The sequence below is a fragment of the Pteropus medius genome, unplaced genomic scaffold (genome assembly GCF_902729225.1).
Source record: "Pteropus medius unplaced genomic scaffold, Ma_sr-lr_union100, whole genome shotgun sequence".
Taxonomy (NCBI): domain Eukaryota; kingdom Metazoa; phylum Chordata; class Mammalia; order Chiroptera; family Pteropodidae; genus Pteropus; species Pteropus medius.
Window position 1 is genome coordinate 16,788,996 of NW_024349800.1, and position 18,890 is coordinate 16,807,885.

General features: G+C 37.2%; 1 protein-coding gene and 1 pseudogene across 3 annotated transcripts in view; one reads left to right on the top strand and one right to left on the bottom strand.

The window, feature by feature from the left end:
• SLAIN1 (SLAIN motif family member 1) overlaps positions 1-18,890 on the top strand; it is a 53,165-nt gene that overhangs the window by 13,885 nt on the left and 20,390 nt on the right. The window lies entirely within an intron of this gene.
• Positions 18,179-18,296, bottom strand: LOC120622353 (uncharacterized; annotated as a pseudogene).

Below are 18,890 nucleotides of genomic sequence, written 5' to 3' on the forward strand. Positions count from 1 at the left end.
GTAGGACTACATATTTTTCTACTTTTTTTTTTTTTTTTTTTAATTTCTTTTTGCAAATATGCCAGTAAGTAAAACGGGTCAGTCTTCAGTCCTCTGTAGGTGGTAACAGGTTGTGTGGCTGGATTCCAGGATGGAAAGCTGATGAGGTTTCCTAGTACTGACCTTTTTGAGTTCTTCAAATGTTTAGTTGTATCTGTAACTGGAAGTCCTAACCTTTATAAACTGGGAAATAATCTTCTATGTAATGTTAGTTGAATTATGGAGCCTGACATAAGTTTAAAAAAAAAAAAGTGTTGTAGAAGGAAAAACAGCCAAAGAAATGAGCAGTACTCAGTTCCTTGCTATTTTGGTTAAACAGACTACTTAATTAAAGCTGTGATTATTTAGGCTTTTGCTTGTTTTAACCTCTCAGTATCTGTTTTATTGTCTGGGAACACGGTTTCTATTCTATGGACTACCTGCGTCCAGATCTCACTTGAGCTTGGAAATTCAGGCTCTTGCCCCTTCCAGATTAAATAATCAGGGTTGCTGGGAGTGGGGCCAAAGGAGTCTTCATCGACAAGTTCGGTGTGGTTCTTATGCGCACTGAAGTTTGAGGACACTGTGTGTGAAATTCCTCAGGGATAATGAATGATTATAAAATATTAGGACATAAGACAAAGTGTAATAAGTAACATTGCTTGAGCTCTTAATTCTGCGATTGTCAGAACATTAAGTTCTCAACATTCTTCATTTTATTGTCTTACCACAATCATGAGGTAGATAGTACACTCACTTTTAGAGGTGAGAAAAGTAAAGTTTAGAGAAATTTGAAGGGTTACAAGGCCAGAGTTGATACCCTGGGGTAGAGCCAAGAGCCTGGGTCTCCCTGACACCTAAAACTCCCCTTAACCAGTAATATATACTGCTTCTTTGGTCCAGTCATAAATATTCGTGGAAGGTCAAATTATAAAAAGCATGTTTTATTAACATTTTAACCAATAGGAAATAAGTGATTTAGTAATAGAAAGTTGAAGAGTAGAATAGGAACAAAGGAGTTTAGGGTTAAAACTTTGGTGACAGATGCTTATCAGAGAGAGCAACTGTCTCGGAGCCAGGAGGCTCTGGTCTTGGTTCTCTTCCCTTTAACTCAAGCGACCCTAGCAAACCCTTAAATCCCTCTGGATTTTTCTCTTCCTAGGGCTGTATAGACCATCCTGAAGTTTCTTTACTCAAACATCCCTTGATTCAAGGACTTTATATGCACATTTTTTATATATAAATTTGGCTCCGTTTTATTTAAAATAAAATTCAAGTGAAATTTAGAACTAAGTTCTTTAGCTCCGGGGCGAACAAACCTTTTTTGAAAGGGGTCCAGATAGTAAGTATTTTAGGCTTTGTGGGCCACACATCTCTGCCAGGACTAGAAAGAAGTAACTGTTGATGCAGACATTAATGAGCAAGGCTGTGTCCCAATAAATCTTTGTGGACCCTAGGATTTGAATATTGTGATTTTTTTTTTCATATGTCACCAAATATCTTCTTTTTATCTTTTTTAAAGCATTAGTAAAATATGAAAACTATTCTTAGCTTCTGGTGGGTATTATAAAAGCAAGGGCAGGTTGGCCCCAGGCCATAGTTTGCTAACCCCTGCTCTAGTTCATTTGCATACAGGGTGCATTTACATATAAAATTGATTTTAAAAAAAGAGATCCTTTTGTTAAATTTGTAAATAATCCTAATTTCTGGTTGCTTTTGAGATTTTTAGAGTAAGTACCTGATCATCCGATTTTCCTTTGACAAGGAGCTAGAGCAAAATTGTGAAGTCATGAGGAAATGAACTGACATGCTGCAGTTTGTCATGATGTAATTTATTTAAATGTCATATAAGAGTTTATTTAATCAGAGAACTGCCATTTCAAAACCAAAATTAGGCTTTCTCTAAATTTGTATATAAATGTAAATCTTCCTTTGCCGTAAGACTAAATGCTTTTGCTCCAAAGATCCAAATCCATAATCTCATTATGAAATAAGTAATCCAGTAGAATAGGGTATTCATTGGATTAAATTTTTCTTTGAAATTTATATTTATAAAGCAATATGTCTGTAGTTTAGAAAGTAGTAGTCTTAGGATATTATAAGGAAAATAGCAGATTCCTACTATTGTCTAGATGCAATTACTTAACAAAGCCTATTTGTTTGATTTTGTTTGCCTCTATAAATTCTTTGCCTATATGGTTATTACCAATTTTAAACATTATCCATTGGCTTTCTGCTTTGGAAGATAAAGGTTTAATTCTTTTAATAGTGCCCCCCTTATACTTTTCCTCTGCATATCCTTCCAAGTAGCTTTTTACTAATTTTAGGATACATCAATTGATTATGATAGAAATATTAACCATACAATATTTTATTATTGTTTCTTTTTTCATCTAGCTTTTTGTTTTTTTTCTAGGATTAGTTGTAAAGAGACACTTATTTGCTTTTTTTTTTGTTATTTTTTCGTCATTAATTTATCCCCAAATGCTACAAATGAACCATCTGTAGTATGGTTAGACATACAAATCCACCAAGATTTTATTGTTTTTTAACTATTCCTCCTCGTGGTGTCCTGTTCTCTTACTCCAGTGTAAACTGGTTCTTGTCAGGCCTATTCAAAGCTATCATGGTGGGACTTCCTTTTGCTCTCATCCTGGGAATTCTATCCTCTCTTCAATGTTTCCCAGATGCAAACACTTTTCCTTTCCTTATATTCCCTTTTTTAGTAGAGTTCATTGTCCTGTTGCTTTTTGGGGTACATAGGAGAAGGAAGAGGATATGTGAGAGGTAGATTTTGAGGGCTTCATAGGTATGAAAATGCCATTATTGTACCCTTACTCTTACACTGGTTTTTTTTCTGGGCTAAGTGTATAATTTTAGGTCAGAAACCATTTCCAACAGAGTTTAGAAGGCATTGTTTCATTATATCTTAGTTTCAGGATTGCTTTTGAAGTCCTATATCATTCTCATTTCTGATTCTTGTGACCTTTCTATTTTTTTTTTTTGTGATAGACAGTGGGCAGTTCAACCTGCAAAATTTCAAGCATTATTTCTTTGTAGTTACCCCCTCCCCTCCAGTTTTCTCTGTTCTTTCTAGATACTCCTTTTTAGTCAGATGTTTAATCTCCTGGATTGATGTTCACATTTTATATTTTTCTCTCCTGTTTTCTAGCCTTGATTTTTTTTTTTTTGATGCTTTACTTTCTTGGAGATTTTTTTTTTTTTTAAAATACCTCTTCTAACCTCCTTTGCTGCATATTTATTAAGTACCTTCTATGTACCAAGCACCATTGTAGGTGATGGGGATACGGCCGTGACCAAAACAGATGTTAAGTCCTGCCCTCAGTGAGTTTACTTTCTCGTATGCACTGACCTTCATGTACTCTTCCTGTTTTCTTTTGTAAGGTACCCTGATTTACGTAAGGTATCTTAAATCTAGCAGCTCTCTGTTTCAGATTAAGTAACACAACCTGTCTTTGAGAAAAAGAGAGGAGCAGCTGCTTGGGCAGGGGAGCCAGCCCAAGCATTTCAGTTCTTTCCTGGTATGTTTTGAAACGGTTGTCCTGTGTTTGCTGCATCTTAGAACTCCCTGCCCCCTGGGCTCCCTTGTACCTTCAAGGCCAGAACCTTTCCAGGTCCTTGTTGTCTTATATCCCACTGTGGGCCCTTAGAGCAGAGAATGCTGAAACCCAAGTCAGTTTCCTAATGCTTATCTTTTTTTTTTTTTTTTTTTCATTTTTAAATGAAAAAATGATCGGATAGGGTCTCCTCTCCTACTCAGTCTTCCATGTAGGTTATAAGACTTTAACTGTCATTCTAGTGTGATTTTGTAAGAGAAAGAGAATTCATATTTAGTCCTTCATATTGAAGAATTCTTTCAGGCTTCCATTTAAGGTGGTCCTTTGTCAACGATAGCAAATTAACATATCAGAAATTATGCTTTTAACTTAAACTTTATTCATAATATGGCATAAATATTTAATTGGAATAATGAGAGCATTTCATGTTTTAGAAGTTTCAGGTAATTCTAATAAAGCATTTCTTTTTGTTTAGACTTTATTTCTCTCTTGAACAATCAACATTTTCAAGTAATAAATATTGAGCATTTTCTTTGAGACAGAGTTGTTTCCCTTCATTTGAGAATAAACTGTCCAAGGACAGGGACTTTGTTTTGTTATTAACGCCAGCCAGAAGGGAACCTGATCTATAATAGATGCTGCTGCTAAAATAAATGCATTTTTAATTCTTTTTGAACACAATGTCATAATGACTACTGTTATAATTTCAGTTTTGATTTTGAATATTTTAAGATGGGATAGAGTCTTTACACTCTTTTCCTTATTAGCCGTCTCTTTCTTCGAGAAGAAAGACTGGCATCATTTTAAGTATCAGCTTGCAGCATTGTTTTCCTATGCACAAGCATGTTTACTTTAATGTTTTACTTACTGCATTTTGTTGCAAAGTGATTAGTGGTTACATACGTTCTCCCTGAATTTAAAGGCTGTTCACTTAGACCATCCTCTGCCTTGACAAGGAGAGATTAGAGATGAGATTCGAAGAAAGAGTCAAGTCATCCTCTCCGTTTCTGTCTCATACACTCTCACTCATTTACCCCGGGATAGGTAAATGTTCTTTAATGTTAGCCTGGGGCTTCAGATTAGATGCTGCTTATTTAGAGAGGAAATATAGTAGATATTTGGTTTCTATTTCTTGACCCTGATGTTTCAGGAAGAAAATTACTCAAAAATTAAAGACTAATTTCCTGTAGAACTTGTAGAAAGGGGCTGTAGTTATGAGGAGCCAAAGTATACTTGGTGGGTGGACCTCATATCTCCTCTGATCCCTTGGTCTTACATCCCCTTTCTTATTCCCTCTTGTACCCTAGGAACTGTTTTCTTGGTTGCAAATTAGCTGTCTTCCCTGCTTAATATGAAGAAGCGTCTCCAGGAAGACATCTGAGTAAGGGTTTGTCAAGCTCAGTTTCTGTAGGTACATCAGGTAGCATGTTTCCCAAGATTGTCTCGAATTGTACAATTGCTGATGAGCTCATTTGGATTGTAACTTCTTTAGCTTTCTTTCTGCTGCCTACATTCTCCATTTGGGAGGTCTTCAAACAGCCTTTATGTTGTATCTGACAACTTTGTGACTAGATCTAGGTAATAACACTTGGTAAATTATGGGAGAAAGTAAGGGAAGTTTTGTCTTGAGGTTGTGAGAACAGGCTTATTAAAACCCTGCTCTTCTGAAGGAAGTTAGTTTTTCTAAAGAAAATGAGAGAAAGTTATGTTTTGCGAGACTTAATTTTATAGGGAGACAGCTCCAATATTATGACCATTTTAAGATACTGCTAAGAGAAGTGCTTTGTGTTCACAGCTGCAATTTTGCAAATTGGTTAAATATGTGTGTTTAAGTTGCAATAGGATAATTATTTGTGGTGCAAGGTATATATATTCTTACAAGATGACAGATATGTATGCAATACCCCTAAATTCTCATAGGAAAATTACTTAACTGAAACTTTTATTATGGGTTCCAAACTTATTTTCCCCTTTTCCAAACTGTTTTTTTTAATACTAAATTTTGTAATTTATGAAGTCTTATGTATCAGGTAGTCAGCACAGGCAAGTTACTTAAGCTTTCTCAGCCTCTTCTACATTTGTTTATTTTTTAGAATTGTAAGGGATTAAATAAAGATATTTGTAAAGCAGACATAGGCTTAAATATTAGGTCTCTTTCCTAATATATTTGAATAATGTAAATGGCTTTATTGAATAATGCACAGAAAGTAACATTAAAAGTAAAGTAACTATTGAAAGCTAAATCTTTTGGTACTTATAAATTTGCAGTCTGGTATAAAATTAACTAAAAAAGCCTAGAATGCTATTTTATTTTTTTTATTTCTTTTTTCTTTTTTTTTTTTTACCCAAACACTGATCCTTGAATATGCTGCACTTGACTATGCAGTCTTAGAGAAATCTCCTATCTTGGTTTTTCTTCTTTTGAGGAAAAACAGTGTGAGGGTAGGGGCCTCAGTTACATTTTGAATTGCTGATGCTGAATAACTCTTTAAACATGTTTTGAGTTCTGAATGTTTGGTTTTTGTGATCTATTAATTTGACTATGTTTAAATTCCTTAGGTGAACAAAGATTTGAACATTTGGTGCTGTAAATGGTACCTGAGTAGCCAATCCAAGGGAAAAAAAAATCACAGGGTGGTCGATGCTCATTAAAATGTTTGTTTGGGGGTGGAAATCTGAGCCTGTTTGTTCAGTGCCGTACCCCTGCCAATGCCCAGACTAATTCCTGTCCCATTGTAGGTGTTGAATGCTAGTTATCGAATGAATGAATATGGTGGAAGAGTCTTTGATCTAGTCAGATTTGGCGCCCTATCCCTGTTTAACTATGATTAGGAACATGCCACTTGTTTTTAGTGTTTTGCTTAGGAAGTGGGGACATTTAACAGATTTCACACAGCTATTAGAAAGATTTCGGAAAATGTTGAATGTGAAATTACTTTGGAAAATGTGAAGTGCTATATAAATATAGGGACATATTCCTAATATGCAATTTTTATTCTGAAACTGAACCGAAAAATACAGGGAATCCTCTTCGTTTGGCTATTTATACTTTATAGAAAACTAATGACATTTTTTTTCCTCTGGGGGAGAGTGTTTTCTCTACCTAAAAATAGCAGTAATTGTTAGAGTTAGAAATCTCAAACTAAAAATAACTTGAGTGTAATTTATTCAAGAATAGTAGAAAATTTGACACAACCTCATTAGTCTATTCTTTTTCTTGTTTCTTCTTAGATCTGTATGCATTCTGTTTTTGACATAATTTTCTATATTCTCCCTCATTTCCCCAGTCCCTTTAGAATATAAGTAACAAACACCCATGGAACTTTCATGGTTAGCATTAACTCATGTGGTATCCTAAATTGGAATAAGGGTGATCTAGAGTCTTTGCTAAGTTCATGTCATGAGACTGGGATGTTAAATAACCAAATAATGATAAAAAGGCTTATCTAAGTAATTTGAAACACCCAATATGTGGCTCACTTAATTTGGGGCCAGTTAATAAAAGCTTATCTTGCCTTAAGATACTTGAATGTCTATAACTATTGAATCAGGACAGGTCACATTTGAAGAGTGTGGGTATGGTTTTCACAAGTAGTGTAGCACTGCACAATTACTATCTTGGGTCATGTTTCCCTATGACTGTCTCTCATTTCCTCTGGGATTATATGCTAAACAAATGGGAATAGATATTTCTTTATTGAGTTTTTCTAATATCTTCATTTGATACCGGTTCCCATTCTCATCTCAGTTGTTATGATGGAGCATTTCTTTCTAAATTTAGCCAATGAAGAAGAGAGTCGTCAACTAAACCAGTGCTCTGAAGGTGGTTGTAAAGCCACACAGATTGAACTGAGACATTAAGAAGCTTATCAAGTGTCTGTCTCCTGGAACCTGTCTGGTCTCTCCTTACGTGACCCAAGATGCTATCTCATTAGTTCATGTTTCCAGTCTCAAGGTGCTCTGTCAAATTTGGGACACAAAATTAAAACTTAGTCTGTGCAGTTCACTTTAGGTAAGCTTTGTAAGGGCTTCCCTTTCTCTGGAGCCATACTGAAATTTTTGTGCAGACAGAGTCTCTTGACATTTGCTGTTATTCTCATGTGCTGGAAATAGAAGACACATATAGTGTCATGCCATGAGCTTCCATCACAATCTTGCTTTGCTCTTATGTTCAGAATAGCCCCAGTACATTTGCTTCAGTATTGGAAATGTTATTTAGTACAGCAAGTAACAAATAATTGAGACTGTGCTCCTATGAAATTTGCAGTTTCTGTCCCACGTGCTTCTGTGGGCTTTGTGTTTTGTTTTTCTTTTGAAGTTCTGCCATGGAAAGTATTTAATAAAATAAGCAGGAACTTATGGCAGTGCCTAATGCTTATTATAATGAATATATAATTGACATGCTATTTTGTTATCTACCCCAACAAGGAAAAAAATAAAACAATAGAGATTCTCCCAAAGTAGTTATTTACTACTTTCATACTACTTTGATAATTGATTAAATTTGCCTCTAAGGCAGCACAATTTTGTTTTGGTAGGTGTTCATTCCTGTTTCTTGGTAACAGACCTCTACAAAATAGAATCAATTTATGCAAGAATTTGTAGATTCCTTTTCTCTAACACTGGACATTGGTCAGAGAGACGATTCGAATGCTGGATCATGAAATGTATTGAGTACTTGCTGGGTGCAGGCCCAGTGCTAAGTACTAGGCGTACAGTGGGAGACAAACTTAACACCTGGCTTTTGGCACATGCAGTCTGGTACAAGAAACAGATTACAAAGGTTGCAGCTCTTGCTGTTTTTCTTCCTTTCCTTTAAAACAAGCATGATATTGCAAATGGACCTGTGTCTGAGCGCAGTGGCCAGGACATGTCACATGCTTTCACAAAGATGTGACATGTCGAGGAGCCAGCAGGAGTTAAGCAGGTATCTGTGGGATGGGGGGAAGAAGACCAGCCCAGGCTACGGAAACAGCATGTGCAAAGGCCCTGAGATGACATGAGACTCATGATGTGAGAGGAACTGGAAGACCATTGTGGCGGGAGTCTAAAGGAGAGAAATGAAAGAGGAGAAAACAGCTGAGTGACTCAAGATGAAACTAGAGAGGAATGCAGGGTTTTCAGAGCAGTTAAGGATTCTGGACTTAAGGTAGTTGGGAAGCACTTCAATAGTTAGAAGCAAAGAAGTGACATGATTCTGGACAGAAGGCTGCATACAAGGTATTGTCTAAATTGTGTTACAAGACAGCCTTTTTTGAAATCTGGAAAGATGTGGAGTGAAGTAGTGATTTTAGAAATTCTTTGGAATGTGATTAAAGTTAGGCTTTAGCATGTTTTAAGGGGATTCTTTAATGTAAATAAACTTGGAAATATTTTCTTCTGTTTCTCTCATTAATATCCTGAATTTCTGTGTGACCTCATGTGAGAAATGGTAGTATAAAATAAGGCTAAACTCTTCATGATACTTAATTTACTTTTAAACATAAGACTTTGGTATTCTCATTTATTTATAACACATGGAGCTTTAAACTTTTATAAAGTAACAAGTTTCACGTATTGGAGTTTTGGAGCTCTTGTCAGTTTGTATTTGTGCGTTTAATTTTTTCCCGTCATAGCAAGGAATGGGATTTGTCTGCGTAAAAGTATCAGTATTTTGAAATTCAGATTTATAGTCACCTTGCGTGTGTTATCATATGTATGTGGGTGTATATATGTACATGCAGTATGATCGTGTTATTTTCCATTTTCATAGCATTTTTAGATAAGGAAAGTTGGAACAGCAAAAGGATATTCTAGCAGTAGGAGTTGCTTGCATGTGCTAAGGATGATAACTACAAATGGGGGTGATGTCTTTAGGATAGAACAAGATAATTATTTTTAAGGAAGGTAGAGGTAAGTGTGGGATTCCTGTTGAGAAGCAGAGCTTGGGGTAACATCAGATGTTCACATAAACTAAGCAGAGAGTAGGAGGAATATTATATGGACTTCCAAAGCATCCCACCCTTATGATAAGGACCTCCTTATTTTGTATTGTGGGGATCCTCAGCTGTTGCACGTCCAGGTACTGTATGGGAAGCCTGCTTTTGGAATAATCCACCCATTTCCATGGTGCCTATCATCAGTTTTCTTTTTTAAGCCAGAAGCCCATTGGGGTAATACCTGTATTGGTGCAGAAGGAACTCATACTAGTTATCTCTTCAGATTAACTTAGTCTTTACACATAATTATGAACCAGTAACTAAGTCTTACTTTTTGGGAAAACTAATAGCAGGAAAAAATAAACAGATCAACTGAGTTTGTAGGAAACAAGTAAGTAGGATAGAAAACCTAGTGTGCTCAGAATTAAGAGAGTAACACATCTTTAAAACAAGAACAGATTGTTGGGAAAATAAGGAATCAAATAAGTATTTTTAGTCATTTTTAATTTTCTGGAAAAACTAAGAAAAAGAATGAACAGGGCTAAAAACCAAGCTGCTTATCTGAATTAGTGAAAGGAATCTTCCAAAAAGAGAGAAAAAATGGAAGTTAGGGGACATGGAGGACAAATCCAGAACCTCTCGGCTTTAATAGTTTTAGAAGCAGGAACAGATAGTTAAGAGGAAGAAAGTATCAATAAATAACACAAGAAAATTTCTTTGAGCTGAAGAACAAGTCCTCAGCATGAGCTAGGATAGACCAAAAAAAAAAAAAGACCTACACCTAGACATCCTGGTTGAATTTCTAAAGTTAAAGAGGAAGTCCTAAAAATGTTCTAATTCTGGTAACAGACCTCAGATAATTCGTAAGTAATATTGGATGCTAGATGAAAAATGAATATTGTCTCTAAAGTTTTGAAGGGAAGTTGTGTTCAAGCTATAATTTTGTACCCAGGCAAATCATTAATTGTGGAGAAAAATGGAGGTTTTTAGTTTTGCAAAGATTGAGGAAATTTTACTTTATGCACCCTATTTTAATGGTGGAAAGAAAGTAAGAGCCATGAGATCTGGAAAACAGTGGCCATGAAGATGACCTAGGAGAAGCCAAGAAAGATGACGTAAGAAAATTAGTTGAGGCTGAAGGCTCGTGGTGTTCTTCACTTAGTAGTTAAGGTCTAGTGCCATACAGTTACTTTTCTTTCACAAAATTCAGTTTCTCAGTTAATGATACTTTATTGCATCCAAACACTGAAAAGACACATTTATGTGGTTTACCGTTTAATGACCAATTTAAAGCTGCCCTAGTCACAGCTATAGAACGAAATGAAAACACAATAAACCTTAACAAAGTAAAATAGAACTGTCAGATCTGGAGATGGAAGTGGAAGGTAAGAGGCTGCGTGTTTACTAAATGTCTAACCTTTCCACTGGGGAGTCGGCTACCAACAAGGTGGTATCAGTTGTTTATTTAATGTTACACTTATATACTCATTATATAATAGTCTCTAATTCTAAAATAAAACTGCTGGAAAGTGGGTCTGGCTGTTTCAGACTTTTATTTATATTTTAATGTTCTTTGTGCAGGCATTGTGATAAAGTCATGAAAGTGGTTAGTTTTAGGGCCCCCAAAAAGGTTGTGTGTTTTTTTTGTTTTGTTTTGTTTTTGTTTTTATCAAAACTCTTAAATTTATGTTTACTACCTCTCAAGATTAGTAGGTCAGAGCCCTTCTCTGCCACTGGAATATAAGTCACGTGCATTGCGTCCCTTGCTAGAAGAACAGTATTTAGCCCAGGTCGTGCTGAATAGGAAGGATTGTTCAAATCCCATTTCCATCACTCTTCTATTCAGCAGCTTCTAGTGCTTTCTAGCAGCCTGCTGGGCTTGAATTTGCTGCTGCACTGTACATGGTGAAGGGCAGGAACTCTTACTGGTTATCTAGTCTACCCTTAGTTCCAGGCAGGGAAAACCCACTCTTTTCAGACATGAGGTGATCTAGCCTATTTCTTCATAGACTTCGATCCCGTAGTGTCTTTCTTACCTCACAATGGTAGTGTGGAACTTGGAAGTTCTTCTAGCTGGTTGTCACGGCGTGCATTGTGGCTGTCGTCTAAATTAAAAGCGGCTGTCGAGAATCTGCATGCCAGCATCACACCCTGACAGACTGTTAGATCACTTTTTTTCCCTTGTTCTTTTCAGGTTGAGTTATTTTAACACGGGGCCTCTTGTCACATTCTGTGGCTGTTTTCACTGTCCTTAAATTTGATTTAAGCCTTAGCAGTCAGGCCTAAGGGAGAAAAGGCTGATATAAAAGGGAATTGTAAAACATGCCTTTAAAGTATACTTACTACCTTTTAAAAAAATATTCCTTATTAACTGCAGATGGGAAGTCTGATGATGACTTGTGAAGTTGTAGAGATCACTGGATAACACTGTTTGGTCTGTGTGGGCTTAAACCGGCAGCTTCTCCAGTTTGACCAGTGATTAAGTGGAAACAAGTTAACAGTCCAGAGGATTTCCCGTTTCCAGCCCTCATTTTCCAGCTTTGCTTTTAGAACATTGTCCTGGTTAGAAAAGACCCACAGAAGGATCCAGTAGTTGCAGTGAGAGGAGACTATTTGGCATGTGGTCTTGGGACTGGTTAAGGTCCGAGAAGTAGTAATGATTTAATGCTTTAATTATGATGACTAGATTATTTTAGCCAGTAAGATTATTTTAACTGTTAAGACCTAGGAAACATTTAACTTATTAAATTCAAGTGAACAATTTTAAAACTCTGATCCCTATGGAATAATTCTCATTCAAATATTTATTAAATATTTATCTACCAATCATTGGAGGTATATAATCCCTTAGTTACTTTCAAACGTACTATATTTTAAAACAATTCTAATGTTGAAAATGACTTTCTTGATAAGCTCTAGGTATTATTTAAATGAACTCATATGTTTCTTAACGGTAGTATAAAGTCATATTTTTATAAATTATTACATTTTGAATACAACTGGAAGTTGAAATATTGAGTATCTGCTATGTTCTGGGGTTATGGGGGTGTATGTATATGTTTCATGGTTACTAATTTTATGTCATTACATTTGTCATAGGTTGAATGAACTGTGGGAAGATCGATTAACGTAGCAGGTTTTTCTAGCTACAATTTGAAGATTGAGAGACTTGATTATGACTAACTTACCCTGATTAAATGGACCCTAAGTATACCAATTAGGAACATCATTTACTAGTTCCTTGGTCCTTCTCCTTATGTGAATACACTAGCAAATAAATGCCTAATAGTTGACTCCTCTTTACTTTGTGTCTGTCTCGGTAAGAGCACTCTGAACACCTGTTTCACAGTAGTAGTAGGACTTCCTAGAACCCATATGCTTATTTATCAGGTCATGGTGAGCTGTGGAGAAATTAATGCTGCTCAAGTTTACCCAATAAAACTAGTGGATCAGATAAGCTGCAAACCATATGCTACTACTCCAGGGGGCTTGCTCAAGTTGGAGTCAAGTCAGCAGTGCTTGCTTGACATAAACATGTGGCCTCTGCAGAAAACTTATACCTCAGTCTCTACAGAGTTTATAAGAGTGAACCAGTAAAATACTACCTTTGCCTAAGGTTTATAGTTCCTTTGTTTAAGCCTAGTCCAAACACCTGAGTGTATCCGTGTGCCAAGCATTTTCTGTAGGATCTAGGTATGTAAAGATGTAACATCACCTAGGAAGTTTATGCTAGAGAGGATTATTGTGAAAATGGAGGTCTTCCTGCCCTGGTGGTTTGTGGTTTAGGTCAGAATGCTGTGTTCTGGATAAAACTTCCTGCCAATATAGGGAGAGTAAAAAGTTTTAAAAAGAGCTGATATCTCCCTTCCCTGATCGCAGACCACTCTGTAAGTGGTGTTAGTCAAGGGCCATATAGTCGAGTTCCTCCCATTGTTTGGCTTAGTGCTGAGGGCTGCCTACCCTCTGTATAAAGAAAGAATAAAAGGAGAAGGATTGAAAGCTTGCTTCCTTTTATCTTACTTTTAGGACTTTGTGGTAAAGAATATAATATAAGAGTCAAGGATATGACCTTAGGACCCTGTGTTTTGAAGAAACCATATTTCTTAAAAATGTGGCATTTGCAACATTTATTTCCTCTGCGATAGTCTTTGGATAAGTGAGAACTGTTGACTTATTCCAATAAAATTGTTGAAGGTTCAGGTTCAGTAATTTGCTTCTGAGTTGGTAACATCTGAGTTAATTTAGTCTGAGATTGTTTCAATAACATGACTTCAAAAAGTGCATCTTTTTGAGAAAACAGGTTAAGCTGCCTAAGAATTAGGAAAATTCCTACCTAGCTTCTAGAACATTTTTCCTCAGAATTTAGAGAATGCTTCTGCTACAGCTTGCTGTAACTTTTCAGTAGTTTTTTTTTTTTAAAGTGCTTTATAGTTTGAGAATGTATGCTGTAAACTTCTGTCTTATATTCACCACTGCTCTGCATATTATCCTCTGACAAACTTACCTTTTTTTTTCAGATAGGAACCCTGCAGCCGCACGGTGCTAGATTGTCAGGCTCCAGCTCTCGGAACAAGTGTTTGGCAGGGTGGAGACTGGAGCTCTGGCATCTAGATTCTTAGTCCAGTCGGTCTTTCTTGGTCTTTAGTCTTTCATTGGTCTTTATTACAATGTTAGGAGAAACTGCAGTAAAGAAATATGCCATCGGCCATTATTATGTCTCACACCTGAAATACCGGTGTGGTAGAATTCTAATCCTCTGCGTGTTTCAGAGTGAGCATCATAAAATGGGTCTGTATGTTAGCCCAGGAGTTGGCAAATGAATGCTATATCTGGCCTTCTACTTGTTTTTATATGGTTCCTTTCACATTTTTAAGAGGTTGACAAAAATCTAAAGAATAGTATTTCATGATCCATAATTTTTATGAAATTCAATTTATGGTATATATAAAGTTTTACTGGAGCATAACCACATTCATTCATGTATTGTGTATTGCTGCTTTAATGCTTTGATGGCAGAGCTGAGTAGTTGCAACAGAGACCATATGGCCAGCAAAGCCTGAAATATTTACTAGCTGGCCCTTTACAGAACATGTCTGCCAACCCTTGTACCCTTGTGTTAGCCCGTTGCTGTGATCTTTGACTTTCATTGGCATTGAATGCATCCATCTAACCCTTCTAGACCCCTGTCTAACTCAACTCACCAAGATCTTACCCTAGATCTCTAAAATTCCCCAGTGGCAAATAAGCTTCAGTCACTAGGGGTTTTTGTTTTGTTTTTAATTGTTTATAACAAAGTTTACTTTGACATGTCTGTGAACAGTACAGCCACCACACTTCATCTGCCTAAACTGAAATCCATAGGACATAAATGCTCTTTACAGAATCATAATACAGACATTGCTAGTATCTTCATGTTTTGTTTAGGCTTACACGTCGAGATTGGTATTGTTACAGAGATATATTCTCCAGACCTCCTAGGCAATCACTTTTACTTGTCCCACTGGTGGCCGGGCTATTACTACTTCACAGCTTCTTTAGTCTCTGCCTTCTCAGCATGTTTATTGCCTTCTAACTTACAGATAAGAGAGGCCATAAAACCCATCTTCATCTCATATATCCTCTATATTCTATCTTAGTCTGTGTTTCAGAGGAAGAAATAACCCTCCCTTTTCCTAGGCTGTCCCCTCTACCTTACCTCTTCCTTCTAACTCCTCTCGCTCATGCCTTCTGATCTCCAGGATCTTACTTTCTCTTTTCTGTAGACTCCTCTCCATTGGTTCTGTTCTCCTTGTTCTATAAATATGCAGGTCCCCTTTATCATTAAAACTCCTTCCCTGAGTTTCATACTCCAGCTGCAACCTTCTTTCTTCTTTAATAGCCAAGTCTCTAGAGAGAGTAATTTCTTCCTCATCTTATATCTGCTTGACCTGTTTATTAATACTGGCTTCTGTTTTAACTCCTCTGTTTAATCTACTCTCATCAATGACCAGTTTTCCTAGCCAGTAGCCTTTTTTTTTTTTTTTTTAATTCTCATTCTATAGGACTTCTCTGCAGTAATTCCCACTTTTAACTGTTTCTTCCATGTCCAAACTCTTCTTCTTCATGTTTGTTCTTTTTGGGCTCCACTGATCCTTGAGCCTCCACAGTTCTCTCTGAATGACCTTTCTCCCTTTATCCTCTCTTAAATGTTCCTTACTTATGCCCCTTCTCTTTTCTTTCTTTATGTTCTCCTTGGGTGACTTCTTTGATGCCTGTAGCTTCATTTGTTGCTATGCACTGATCTCTTTCTCTTTGCCCTCTTCCCTGAACTCTAACTCCTTACTGGACACCAGTGGATAGGCATGTCCTATAATGATCTTACATTCATTTTTTTTCCATTTAAGCATGCTGATCTCATGTTCCTTGTCTTAATGGATGGCATTGGTGTTTTAGAAACCATGGTTTTAGCTTTGGATTCCTTTTCTCCACGTCTTGTATTCATAGTGTCACTGGTTATCTCCACTTTAGCTCAGATGTGGCTTAACATGTTCTCACCAAATATTCTGCTAATACTTTATCCAATACCTTGTGATGTCTCACCAGCTCTACTGAGAAGCCTTCTAGTTAGTCTCCCAGTCATCAGCCTCTGCCCAATTAGTCTATAATCTACATGGCTGTTTATGTCTTCATAAAATACATACTTGGTCATGTCTCCTTCTCAAAGTTAAAGCACTAATTGAATATTAAAGCTTATACTATATACAACAGTGCAGAAATTGATCCTGCCAATCTCCAGCCCTAACCCTTCTTCTGTATACCTGATGCTTCAGTCCTAACTATATTTGCAATTTCCTGACTCTGCACTGCTCTTTTCATACCTCCATAGCTTTATGTGTGTTATTTCTATCTAGAATGGCATTGAACCCTGTGAGATAGACTCCTCAGCCTTCAAGGGCCATGTTAAATGTCATGTCTTCTGGTGAAGTCTTTAGATTCCCTCAAAATGAGCCACGGTCTTCCCCTTGCTGAGTGTACTTCATGGTGCTTTCATTGCACTTACCATAACTCATCATGCTTATATCTTAACGTGGCTGTCTTCAGCTCTAGCTGGTCTTTAGAAATTGGAACAGGAAGGAGGGGAGAAGAGTAACCATATTTTACACATCTCTGTCTTCAGCATCTGGTACTTTATAGCCACCATGGTGGATGCCTACTCAAATGAATACAGAAATGATTTTTAAAAAGCAGGTGGGAGCATAGGGGCAGGCAGATTTCCCAGAATGACTATAGAGCAAGGAAGTAACTATGTGCTGTGTGTATCTATGAAAGATATTTGGATAACTGCTGGAAACTGGTCTTTTTTAATTTTTATTTTTTTTGGTATCTGTTGGAAAATGTTAAATGAATGACTGCATGTGGTTTCTAAATGTCGAGTGTCTGAATTCTGGAGCACTTCACTTTTTTTTTTTTTTGGCTCGGGGTACACAGGGTTTTGCCTTTAAAGATTTAAGTGATAGTTGGACAGTTCCTCAATGCAGAACCTTGGATCGGGAACGATGGAGAATATGAATTTGGGAAGCTGAGAAGAGAGACGTGAGTAAGGTGATACAGAACTGCGACTTATTTAGTGAGTTCTATGAATTTTAGTAAAACAAATTTAAAATTTGCTCTTAATGAATTTTCATCAGACTTAAAATCTGAAGAAAGAAAACATTTATAGGGGTGCTTTAGACTGATTTCTTCTGCCACAATCAGTCCATCCATATGGGGTGATGATCCTGGATCACCTGCTTTGCGTGAGAGACAGGATGTGACAGAATGAGACATCGTCTCTGTAAGCTACAATTTTGCCTTATAGAGCCTTATTCTTAGAAAGGAGAAAAAGGATAGAAGTAGGGCTTGTTTTCTAAAATAACTTGCCCCTGTGTCTTAGTCTGTTCGGGCTGCTGTGATAAAATTCTACAGACTGGGTGGCTTATAACCAGCAGAAAGTCGTTGTGCACAGCTCTGGAGGCTGGACGTCTGAGATCAGGGTGCCGGCATGGCCTGGTGAGTGCCCTCTCCTGGGTTGCGGGCCTCTTGTAGTGTCCTCATATGATAGAAGGGGCGAGGGAGCCCTGGGGGCCTCTTGTCTAAGGGCACTAATCCCATTCGTGAGGGCTCTGCCCTCCTGACTTAAGCACCTCCTAAAGGCCCCACCTCCTAATACCGTCATCTTCGGACATTACCTTGTTAACATAAATTCAGAGGGGGAGGGGGACACAAAAATTCAGACCATAGCACCCTGATTAGAAATGTGGTTGCAATGTTAGAAGCTACTAGAAAGGGTCAGAGTACTAAAAGACCTCCTCACCCAGCTCAAACCAACTCACATGCTACATACAGTACTGATGGTAAGGGTTATGGAAATTTCACTGAACTCTCTCAGATGTTTTATGAATGGTTTCTCTGGATGAAAGAAATGGTAGCATTTCAGAAATTTGAGGAAGCTTTGTTGCCTTCCCACATGGCTTACTGCCAACTAGTTTTCTTGGTACAGCCGCTCACTTTACCTGTGCAGCCCAGCGTTGCAGGAACTAGCTCATCCTAGACAGTAACTCCTGTTTAACTGTTTTTGTTTTTTTTTTTTTTTAGGCAAGGCAACCTTTGCAAGGACTTTGTCAGCTTACAATCCTTTATTTTTTATGCCTACAGCACAGGTCTTCCTAGGTGGTCTCCCATCTAAGTACTCACCAGGCCCGACCCTGCTTAGCTTCCAAGATCAGATGGGATGGGGCTTGTTCAGGGTGGCATGGCCGTAGACTGTTTAACTATCCTTGATGTTACCCCAGTCACAGGGCCTGGCCGTTAGTAACACAGTCATTTAGCTGGAAACCAGAAGATGCGCACACAGAAGGGTCGGCAACTTGGACGTGTTAACGAAGTTCTCCTACAGGTGCATTTCTTTCGTGAGCCTCTAGCTGGGATGAAATGTCTCGACTAACCTTTGTCCTCAAATGTATTCTACTAAATTATAGTTGTAGTAAATTTAAGAAATTGGACAAAATCATTTAGATGTCAAGGTGAGAATGGTAGAACGATTTGAAGTAAGGAAATATTGGTGAACTTATCAAGATTTTGACTACATTCGACATTTACTGATTGCATATTATGTGCCAGACATAGGTAGGTACTGAACTGGCTTTCTGTAGTGAAGAGAAAAGAGTGAAAACAGTTATTTCCAGAATATATTACAGTGTTGCTTTAGTTTTGAACTCTTAGTTTGATGCAGGACTGACCTTTTGAGGATTATCATTAAGATTTTCAGTAGATAAGTTACTTTTTCCTTTTATGTGAATTATCATACTGCTTTCTTAAATTTGATTTTGATTATATGCAGGAACAAATTTAACAAAAA